This window comes from Corvus moneduloides, chromosome 24 (genome assembly GCF_009650955.1).
Source record: "Corvus moneduloides isolate bCorMon1 chromosome 24, bCorMon1.pri, whole genome shotgun sequence".
NCBI classification, from domain to species: domain Eukaryota; kingdom Metazoa; phylum Chordata; class Aves; order Passeriformes; family Corvidae; genus Corvus; species Corvus moneduloides.
This window is the reverse complement of record NC_045499.1, coordinates 6,473,508-6,484,496: the sequence shown is the minus strand read 5'-3', so window position 1 is coordinate 6,484,496 and position 10,989 is coordinate 6,473,508.

Sequence of the window (10,989 nt, the reverse complement as noted above, 5' to 3'; positions counted from 1 at the left end):
GGGTTTATTGGGGAGTTATTAGGGGGGTTTATTGGGGGGGTATTAGGGGGGTTTATTGGGGGGGTTATTAGGGGATTCATCAGCCATCTTGGGATGGCTTTGGAGGAGTTCAAGGCAGAGGTGAGCAGAACAAAAGGGAAGCTCTGCCTGTGCTCCAGCCCCTGGAGCTGTTTGGAGGGGAGGTGGCTCTGGCAAACAGCGCTGGGTGCCCACGCCTTGCCTTGTCCTGCAGAACTCGCTGTAAATGTGTCATAAATCCACAGAAAGAGCCCGACTGCAGCAGGGCGGTGCTGGGGACGACCAGAAGTCAGAGTAGGAAGAAACATTCCTGAAAAAAATGGAAGGAGAGAAGAGCTCTTCAGCTGCAGTGTTCCCACATCACCAGAGTTCAGAGCTTGGCCACCAACAACCTGCAGGAGTGAGAGGGAAGAGCTCCCCTGAGGGCTCTGCTGTGCAGGAATCGATGGAGATGGTGGCTCCTGACCTTGCCTGATGGAAATCTGGGACAGCAGCAATTCAGTTCAGGGACTTGTGCCTAGCTCTCCGTGGGCTTGAGCTAAAATAGCAAAATAGCAGTTCTTAACCAAAGGCAGTGGGAGCGAGCGGCACTGCTGGCGTGAATCAGAGTGAGGGGGCGTGAGGGAAACAGCAGCAAGCACCACGTCACAGCACAGCAGCACCACAGCACAGCAGCACCACATCACAGCAGCAGCACGTCACAGCACCAGGGTCACAGCACCAGGGTCACAGCACACCAGCACCAGGGTCACAGCACAGCAGCACCACAGCACAGCAGCACCAGGGTCACAGCACAGCAGCACCAGGGTCACAGCACAGCAGCACCACAGCACAGCAGCACCAGGGTCACAGCACAGCAGCACCAGGGTCACAGCACAGCAGCACCACAGCACAGCACCAGGGTCACAGCACAGCAGCACCAGGGTCACAGCACAGCAGCACCACAGCACAGCAGCACCACAGCACAGCACAGCAGCCCCTCTGCACAGGGCAGGGAAGGCGCCGCTATCCCCATCCCCAGGGAAGAGCACCTGGAACGTGCCTGGGAGGTTTTGCAAAGAATGAGGAAAGAAAATATCCCCTGAGTGTAATAAAAAAGATGAAGAGGGACTTTTTACAGAGGCAGCTGGTGAGAGGACAAGGAGGAGTGGTTTTAAAGTAAAAGAGGGAAGATTTAGAGTGGATGTTGGGAGGGAATTCCTCCCTGTGAGGGTGGGGAGGCCCTGGCACAGGGTGCCCAGAGAAGCTGCGGCTGCCCTGTCCCTGGAAGTGTCCAAGGCCAGGGTGGACAAGGCTTGGAGCAGCCTGGGACAGTGGAATTTGGAAATAGATGATCTTTAATATCCCTTCCCACCCAAACCCTCTGTGAGAGGGGAACAGGGCCCTTCAGGCAGGACCTGTGTGCACGGGGGGAGGTTCAGGCAGAGGATTTTGAGTCAGGACACACTGAATGTAAACACACACTCAGAAAGCAAATACAGAGAGCCAGGGCTGGCAATTCCTGGGTTTTCCTGGAGCCTGACTCAGGGGTTGTAATCCTTGGGTCTGGCAGCACCAGAAGGGCAATCCCAGGTGGCACTTGGGGATGTGCAGTATTGGTGGCTGTGCTGGGGTAAGGGTTGGACTCGATGTTCCTGAAGGTCTTTTCCAACCTAAACCATTCTGTGATTCTGTGGCAGGGTCTGGGACAGCCTCTGCTCAGCTGGAGCATCCCAGGAGCTCCGGGCTGGTGCCAGCAGAGAGCACTGCAGCACAGCCAATGGAACCACCTGGCCTCTGGAGCAAAAGGAAACAGGCGAGGAAAAACCCTTCTTTAAAGAAAAGTTGCAAAAACGCGAGTGATGCAGTTGGGATTTTGGGCAGTTGGCCAGGGGAAGGTGTTATTATTGTAGCTGAACTCCTTGAAATAATGTGCAGTCCGATAACACATTCCTCTCAGTCTGGGAGCATTATTTGCTTTTCTTTGTTGCCTTAAAACAGGGATTCTGCGAAGCAGGGAGGCTCCTTCATTTATGGCCTGATTGGGAATGAGTTGAGGTGGGTCTGGATGCTGATTATTTGAGTCACGTTGTCTCAGCTGGAAAGAGCTGCTCTTTTTTCCAGGCTTAGTTTTTAAAAATTAAGTGGATAAATTGGTGGCTGAGTTACCCAAGGAACTCAGGTTTTGCACGTTCTCCTTAACCTGGGAATTCTGGTCCTGGAAACTACATGGTAACCATTCATTTAAAAATGGTAAAGAATCATGTAATTAGCTCCTGATGAGCATTACTGTTAATTACCCTGTTCAGTGGCACATTTACTGCACAGCTTCATTATCTGTCCCTAATAATTCCAACCATCTCTTTTATCTCCATCATTTCCATAGAAAACTGCCTTTCTGGGACACATCCCAACCCACTGCACAAACCACCATCCCAAAATTTACCCAACAGTCACACTTTGGGGGTGTAGGGCTGCGTTTCTCCAACCTGAGCCAGGTTTTCTCTGTGAGTCCACACGAGGAGTGGTTGACTGGGCACCCTCGGCCATCCTGTGGGGAATTCCAGCCTCACATTCCCGATCCGCACGGTCCCTGCCGTACAGAGCCCTTCCCGTGCTGATAGCTCCTACCCAGAGCTGACTGAGAGGAAGCCAATTAGGAACCTAAAAGGGCCTTTCATTACCCTTTTGCAAAATGTAGTGCTAATTATGCAGGTTTGAATAGATGTTTACTCAAGGGGTTAATTACGCATCCGTGAAGAGCAAAACTTCATTTAGTGCATCTGGGGAGGCTCGGGGAGCCGTGGTGGCTGCTGGCTGCGGTGCCTGGGAAGCCTCGGGGAGTTCATCCTCCCCAGTCCCCGCTCACGTCCTCGGAGAAGCCTGCAGGGAGTGCCCACCCCTCCCTGGCAAGGTGGGGAGAGCTGGTGCCGGGGGCAGCCTGGGGCTGGGCTTGGCTTCAGTCCACGTCCTTCCCGCTGGAGTCTCTGGCAGCTCCCAGAACCGTCCCCAGGCTCCGGGATTCCCTGGAAACTCCATCCGGGACCAGGAGCACAGCGGGAACTTCAGCACCCTCCAGAAGTCACTGGTGAAGTGCTGCTCTGACTGGGGCCCTGGACACCTCCCTGCTCCGTGGTGCCAAAGGGAAGGAGGTCCAGTAAATCAACAGATCAGTTCTTACAGCCAAAAAAGGCAACAGGAGCAATGGAATTCAGAATTTCCAGAGCCATTCCTTTTACACCTTGTGATGGCCGTTAAAACCCTGACCTATTAAGGCATTCCCAACAAAAGAAATCTTTCAGGATGCCGAAATCTGCTTGAAAAACTTTTCCAGGAGCAATTTTTCTTTGTCTGCTTATTACTGTGTGCAGTAAATAATCAAGGAGATAACTGCACTGTAGAATTTAGCTTGGGGAAGAATCCAATTAGATTCTTCTGGGCTCGTCTCATACAGGATTATGCGTGTTTCAGATCAGGTTTTTTCCTCCTGGGCCACAGAACAGCTTTAAATCACTTCTTCTATTTTATCTGTGATTACAGGCTTAAGAACATGAGGGAAAAACCCCTCCTGTAAGTGATACACCAACACTATCTTGATCTCTGGTGCTTCTCAGCAGGTTCTAAAGAATTTGTGACAAGGACTGAGAGGAACCCTCATCCCTGGGGAAGAGGAGCAGGCACAGAGAGCAGCAGGACATGAGGGCTGGTTTCTGCAGGAGCAGGAGTGTTTGTTTTGCTTTCCGAGTGATGACAAGCGAGGAAACAAGAGCTGAATTTCACATCTGCTCCGAAGACTCCTCTTACTCTCTGTAAGTAGCCAAAACATATCAGGAGTTGGGAAGACAACACGTCGGAGGGATTTGTGCTTTTTTTCATCAGCTTGCGGAAAAGTGGAAGTGAGATGACAAAACATTTCATGAGCAGTCACAGAGTCCATCTCCTGGCATGTGGGAGGCTGAGAAACGTGGGATTTGCCTGACATTGGGAACTGCACTCCAGTGGCCCTGACTGGAGCTCGGGAACATTCCTGAGCCCTGGCTGACCACCAGCATTGGGAGTGTCCACTGGACTCACCCACACGTGGGATAGATAAGAGCTGTGGAGAAGAGCAGATTGCAAAGGAGAGCCCAGAGCACCTTCCAGCATCTGAAGGGGCCACAGGGAGCCCAGAGAGGGACCCTTCAGCAGGAACTGCAGGGACAGGACAAGGGGAATGGCTTCACACCGAACAAAGGAAATTCGGGCTGGATATGGGGAAGAAATCCTTCCCTGGGAGGGTGGGCAGACCCTGGCACTGGATTCCCAGAGAAGCTGTGGCTGCCCCTGGATCCCTGGCAATGCCCAAGGCTGGGTTGGACAGGGCTTGGAGCAGCCTGGGACAGTGGAAGGCGTCCCTGTTCCTGGGATGCTGTGGGAATGGGATTTCCACCTGCTGCCTGCTGTGGGGACAGTGCAGAGCCTGGGCTGGCACTGTGCTCATCCCCATGAAATCCTGTTTATCAGCAAAAGTTCATTGGAACATTAATAACCTCGGTGGTTCGGTGTTTCTTTGTTTCTCTCCCTGTGCTGCACAAACCCACACTCACGCTTCCCCTCAGGAGAAATGAATTAAAAGAGAAGGAAGAGAAAATCAGACCATTTTCCCGAGGCCCCAGAATTTCTCAGATATCCATTTCAAGGTGTTTATCGCAGCCTTTCATCCCCTCCCCAACTGTTGAGGCTGAATTCCCTGCCTGGCAACAGATGGGATACCAATTTATTTTTAGCAATTTGTTTGCTTTGATTGAACCCTTAAACAGCACCCTGCTTTTAAGTCCTGGAATCACCTTGGGGGCTGACAAGGTAGGCTGAACTCTGCACGAGGAAATTCAGGAGAGGAACTCCTTGAGGTGAGGAACCATCCCAGATCTCTGAAAACGGTGTTTGACTTCTCATCCAGGAGCTCTGGGCTGTGTTAGAACCATTCCCTGCCACTGAGCTCTGAGTTATTGATTTGATTTCACAGCAGGGACCAATGTCCCCTCAGCGAGGGCTGGAGGAGGGTCCTTAGTCTGAGTTCTCCATGGATCCAACAGAAGTCTTGGAAATGCCTCAAATGGCCCCAAGACAGGCACGTCACCGCTGTGTGCACAGCCCCTGCACACAGTTTGTCCAGTTCTTTGCTAAAATTACCCTTTGGGGCACAGAGAGCTGCTTTAGACCCCTCCTTTTGTCCCCCCCAGCAAATGGCTTTTAATAATTAAGTGTAATGGAGGAGCTCTGATTGGATTCCTCACTCAGATGGTTAATTAGGTATTTCTAAATAAGTTACAAAATGTGTTCCTTTGGACTCAATTCCTTTTGCTTTATCCAAACTAAAATACACTGTTCTCCAGAGAGTTCTTGTTTGAGAATTGACTGAAGATAATTATTTCAGATAATTAAGATCGCTGAGCAAAGTAATTTAATTTTCTTCCCTGCCTCTCCCTCCCTCCAAGAAATGTAAATGTCTGTGGAACATCTGATCAATAAAAGAACCTTTCCAAAGGTCAAGTTGGCCAAGTGTGTTGTTAAGTTGGGAGAGACCAGCATGGAGTGAAATCCAGCAGAGATGTTTGGAAAAGTACTGAATTTTCCAACTGAATTATTCCCCGTACCAAGATTTTTTTCTGAGTTTGTTTTTTGATTTGTGTGTTTTGTTTTGTTTTTAATTCTTCATCTTGGCCAAGGGCAGAGCAGGGACAAAGATCTGAACCTCTATGGCCAAATGATTTTATTGAAATTATCTGCTGTGGGCAGCCCCAGCAGGTGAAGGAGATGCAGATGATGAAGGAAAGGTGAACTGTGTTCGGATAGGGAGGTTCATGGCAGCAAAGCTCCTTTGGCAAAGCCTGTGCTGGGACAGCAGCAGAGAAATGGAAGCTGGGGCTTGTGGAGGACTGGATAGGGTGCGTGAGAAAAGGTTTTTGAGGCTTTTACTTTCTTTTTCTGTCTTGTTTTCTTGTTTTTATATTTTCTCTGAACTCCTGGTTGCTGCACAGGTAGAAGGTGTGGTTAGGGAAGTCTGGAGGTCTGGCCTCCCACCATCCCGAGGTGTTTGTGCAGGGAGTTGATGATATTTATACAAAAAGCCATCTTTTCCTGTTCCCTTTCCCTGTGGTTCTCAAGCTGCAAGTGGAGAAAGTGCTCAGCCTCTCCTCAGTGCGCTGTGGGGACAGACAAGCAAAAATAACGATGCTAAGTCTTAAGCAGCTTTTGGGATTTAAACTTCATTCAATCCTGTATCCTGGGCTGTGCCTTAAGCTCAGACCTCGTCTCCAGCTGGGTCAGCCCTCCCTGACCTGGAGCTCCAGGCTGTGCTGGGGGAGGGCAGTGGGGTCAGTCCTGCCCAGGGGTGCGAGCTGTGGGCAGTGCAGAAACCTCTCCCTGCTGCAGAAACCTTGCTGAGAAGCGAGCTAGAGACTAAACCCCTGGGTCTGCGTCCGTGTGAACTCCTCCTAAACCCTCCTTCAGCGCCGGGAGGGCAGAATCCCTGCTCCTGTGTTTATCTGACACTGCTTTGGCTTCTCAGGTCCTCCTGGAAGTCTTTGCTGCTTTTTAGGTCGTTTGCAACACGAGGCGCGTTTGGGAGAAGCAGAAGGTCTGCGGTGTGTCAGTGTGGTTTGTGGAAAGGGCAGTGCTGGACAGAGCGTCCCAGGCTCCCCTGAGCGTTTGGGAGCACTGCCTGCTTCCCACAGCACCAACCTGGGAGTTTCCCAAAGCTGAACCTGCGTTTTTTAGCCCAAATCCACTTGCTAATGGCTGCACACTTTTATTAAAGCTTCCTGTGGTGTGTTCATTATCATTTCTGTTTTACAAGGGCCACTCACCAAAAGCACAAACACTGCAGTGCCCTGTCAGTGCTCGGCTTTGAAGCTGCCGGGGAGGTGAATACCAAAGATGTGCTGTCTTAATTAGTACAAGAGGTTACAGAGATGTTAATACCTGATCTTCCAGGGCTGACAGAAGGCATTAAAAGTTGTGGAATCAGATGCCTGTAAAGCAGAGGGTTCTGGATGCTGTGGGGTTATTTCCTGAGCTCGCATTCACAGATTGTGGCTTCACTTTCTTGGCTGAACGAGCTCCTTGGTGCTGGCCTGTGCTTGGGACAGGGGTGGGAACAGCCAGGAGGGTCTGGATTTTCCACCAGGCTCCAGATGCAGCTCTGCAGTCAGGTTGTTCTGCCTGGATCTCTCAGGGTACGTGTATGTGACAAGTTACGCTCAACCTGTCTCAAGGTGGTAAAAATCTTGCAGCAATTAATTAACTTATTGTATTTTATGATGTTTGCTGTGCCTCCTTGGCACCCAGAGGATCTCAGCTCTTTGATCCGGAGAGTGTGATTTATTGGGCAATTACACATCCCCACACCATCACTCATGCTGGGAAGAGGTGCTGTGATCTCATCAGTCTGGGGAAACATGACATGGAGGGACTTTTATCAAATGGAGGGGGGCTGATGGATGGAGGAGTCAGGGAAGTATTGATTCGAGCCAATATATTATTTTCTACATTAATATTGTGCAGACAGTGGCAGATAGAGACCCTGCACTGGTCTTGGTGTTCCCTCCATCATGAAGAATTGCCTTTCTGTGCAGTTTCATTGCAATGAGGGATGGTGTTCTGGGACAGTAAATGAGTTCTGAGGGAAATGTTTGTTCTTTAATTATGAAAAGAAAGAGGCAAAACGCACAATTGTTTTTCTTGTGCTATCAGGCAGAAACAACGTGAGGGGAATCCGCCTGGGAGAGGAGCTCCCTGTGTGTGCTGCTGTGTTTTGGGGGATGGCTCAGGACCCCTGCTCAGGTGTTTTTAGGATGGACGTGGGACTGTTGGGGTCCCTCTGAGCACAGCTGGGGCAGCCCGTGGCTGTTTTGTCTCTCCAGGAACACCAAGTTTCCAGGGCTCCCATGAGTTCCTCCAGGTGCACTAAAGGGAGCACCCCCCTGTAGATAGACATCACTGCAGGCCTTGGTGGCTGTGGAAAGGTGAGAGCAAGAGAAGATTTTTAATCTTGGTCTGGTTTAGTCCTGGCTCCTCTCCTGACTCTGCCAGAACAGGCATTCCAGGACATGGGCTTTCCTTCTATCACTGTTTCCTTTCATTCCAAGGTCATCCCTCCGAGTTTAGCGAGCTTTGCTGGGTATGACTGATGTGTTCCCCCGCTATCTGTTCTACCGTGTAATCCTGGATTTATTAATGTAGCACCAGAGTCCTGCCCATATTCATCAGGACCAGATGGTGATAAGAAGGAATTGTGGTTTAAAAATTACCATCCTCCTTTTCTTCCCTGGCCCTCACCAACAAAAGGAAGGGAGGGGATTAATCTGAGACTAAAAGTCTTTGGTTCTTGGCTGGCTCAGAAGTCATTAGGAGAGAACCAGGAATGAGAGTGAGCTCAGAGCCCTTGGCTTGTTTTGACTGATGAAAAGGTGAAGAACCTGCAGAATGCTGGGGTTGGTTGGGCTCAGGCAGCTTTGTTCAAGGTCCTGTTGTCCAAACAGGGAGGATTTTCACCTGAGTTTCCGTATCAGAGGGATGGGGGTGAGTTTGAGCTGTTTCAATAAAAACCAAAGGAGGTTTTCTCGGAGCCCTTGTTCTGTTTGTCCATCTGGGATCAGGACGGGGCGGCCCCTGCAGGAGGATGCCAGCCTGTCCTGCTCCAGGGCGTGCCGCAGAACCGCGCTGCCCCAAGCACAGGGTGCCTGCAGGGTCTGTATTTTCCGCCGTCCCCACTGGAGGTCACTGGAGCATTGTTTACCATTGTCCCCTGGAACAAAGGAATTGCGAAACTGACGTTTGGCGGAATTAATGTTTGAAATTTTCGGAGATTTTTATCAGTTTCACGTATGAAAATAAATCCCCAAATTGCTCATAATCCCTGTGTGTAATGGGTATTTTATAAACACTTCTTATGCCCTGAGGAGACATCAACAGAGGCTTTATTTTACAAAAGTATGACTCAACTGCCAGGAATTTCGAGCAAATCTCCTCTAATGGGTTCTCTGTGCCCCAGCTCTCTTTTCATCCCCTGATGGATGTGTCAGAAGTTCTAAAACACACCTGAAGCCATTCCATGATCACCAGCAGGAAACCTAAAAGTTGCCGTCGCCAGTCACGGTATTGCATTTGTGTTGCTAAAAACGCTGGAGAGAGGATGAGCAGCTCGAGTTCTGCAAAGGTCATTTTATTAAAATTAGTTCAGGTCATGGAAGCAAAATTTCTTTTTTTTTTTTTTTTCATTTTTCCCCTACTTCCCCTCTGTCCTGGTGCAGGCAGCTGTCCCTGCCCACTCCGATTTTTGGGAGTTCTGCTCAGATCCCTCCTGTGTCAGAACCAGCCCCCTCAGGCATGAGCAGCCCCCAGCACTCGGTGCTGGAGCAGGAGCAGCTGATGAAGAACAGGAGCTAATTATCAGTAATATGAAAAGTTGGGCAACTCGTCACAGACTCATCAGTGCAAACCAAAGCTGCTTCTCCACCCGTCTATCAAAGTGCAGTTGCTGTTAATGATAGACTGAATAATAATTAGTATTAACTAAAAGGATCCCTTTCTATTTCCCAGTGATATTTAAAGCCAAGCAACAGACTCCTGGCTTTGGGTGAGATCCAGTTTCAATATAGCTCTGGGATTTATATTTCAGTCTTTAAATGTAAAGTGAATTTGTGAAATGTATCAGCTTATGGCAAACTCGGTGCCATTTGCTGCAAGTGTTTTCCTGGGGCACGCTCCGTGCTCAGACAGAGCAGAGCCCGGGCTCCTCGGGAAACGTGGGAGGAGCTGGGGATTTCCATCTCACATGTGGGTGCTTCCTGGGAATGTGTTCCCACGCACAGCTGATGGATCCTGCTGGAGCAGTGCTCCGACAGACACACACGGAAACGGGAGAGATCTCAGCAGTCGGCACTAACACTGCCGTCAGAGAATCACCATTTCATGGAATCATCAGTCACAGAATGGTTTGGGTTGGAAGGGACCTCAAAACTCACCTCGTTCTACCCCTGCCATGGGCAGGGATGCCTTCTGCTGTCCCAGGTTGCAGCAAACCCTGTCCAAGCTGCCCTATGGGAGAGCTGCAGGAGGTTGGTGGGGTTTGAAGGGGCCTCTGGCAGACCAAAAATGCTAAAATTGCTCTGATGGCCTGGCTGGAGGGTCTGTCTGAAGTGAAAGTCTCACTGGTGGCCCTTGAGATGCCCATGCTGCCCCTGCTCCTGAGCCCTGCAGGAGCTGCCTGAGGGACCTGCCATGGGCTCCTCACAGGGAGAACACTCGGGGCAGGGACACTGCAGAAAGTGATGCTTGATTATGTTTAGGGAGGCATTCTCTGAGCCTAGGTAATGCCTTCATCCCAAACTGATGATGAACGCAGGGGCTGCGGCCCTGACCCAGGGAGATTTGATTAACGCCCTGCGGTGATGAGGGACTCGACTCGGGGGGAATGAGAATGTCCTCGGCTGGGAGCTCTCTGTGAGTGCCGTGCTGGAGACACCCAGGCTGGATTTGTGTTACCAGAGGGGGTTTGTACATTCACGCAGGCAGGAGATGCCGTCTCTGGCTGTTCAGTTCTAGAGGTGATGGTGCTGCCCTTCTTGGAAGCTTTTGGCTTGGAGGGACAAGAAAGGTGGCTTGGTGTGATCTGCCAGTAGTGGGTTATCCAAAAACCTGCCCCAAAACCATCCTTTTATTTGTCCAAGAGGTTTAAAATGGCCTTGTAGGATGTGCAGGTGTCTGAGCCAGCCTGGAGAGGAGCCAGGCTTGGGTCTGGAGCAGAACTTCTGCTTCATTTCAAAGCTTATCCTGAAATGTTTGCTCTGAAGCCCTGGAGCCCCAAGAAAAGAAGATGCAAATAACTTGACTCTTTTCCCATGGAAGCAATTAAGGAACTGTGTTAATAAGAAATGAAGTTGTTTGTAAATTTTAATGGTTTAAAAGATGCCCCAGGGAAATCACAGACAAATAGGAGCTGTTTGGTGC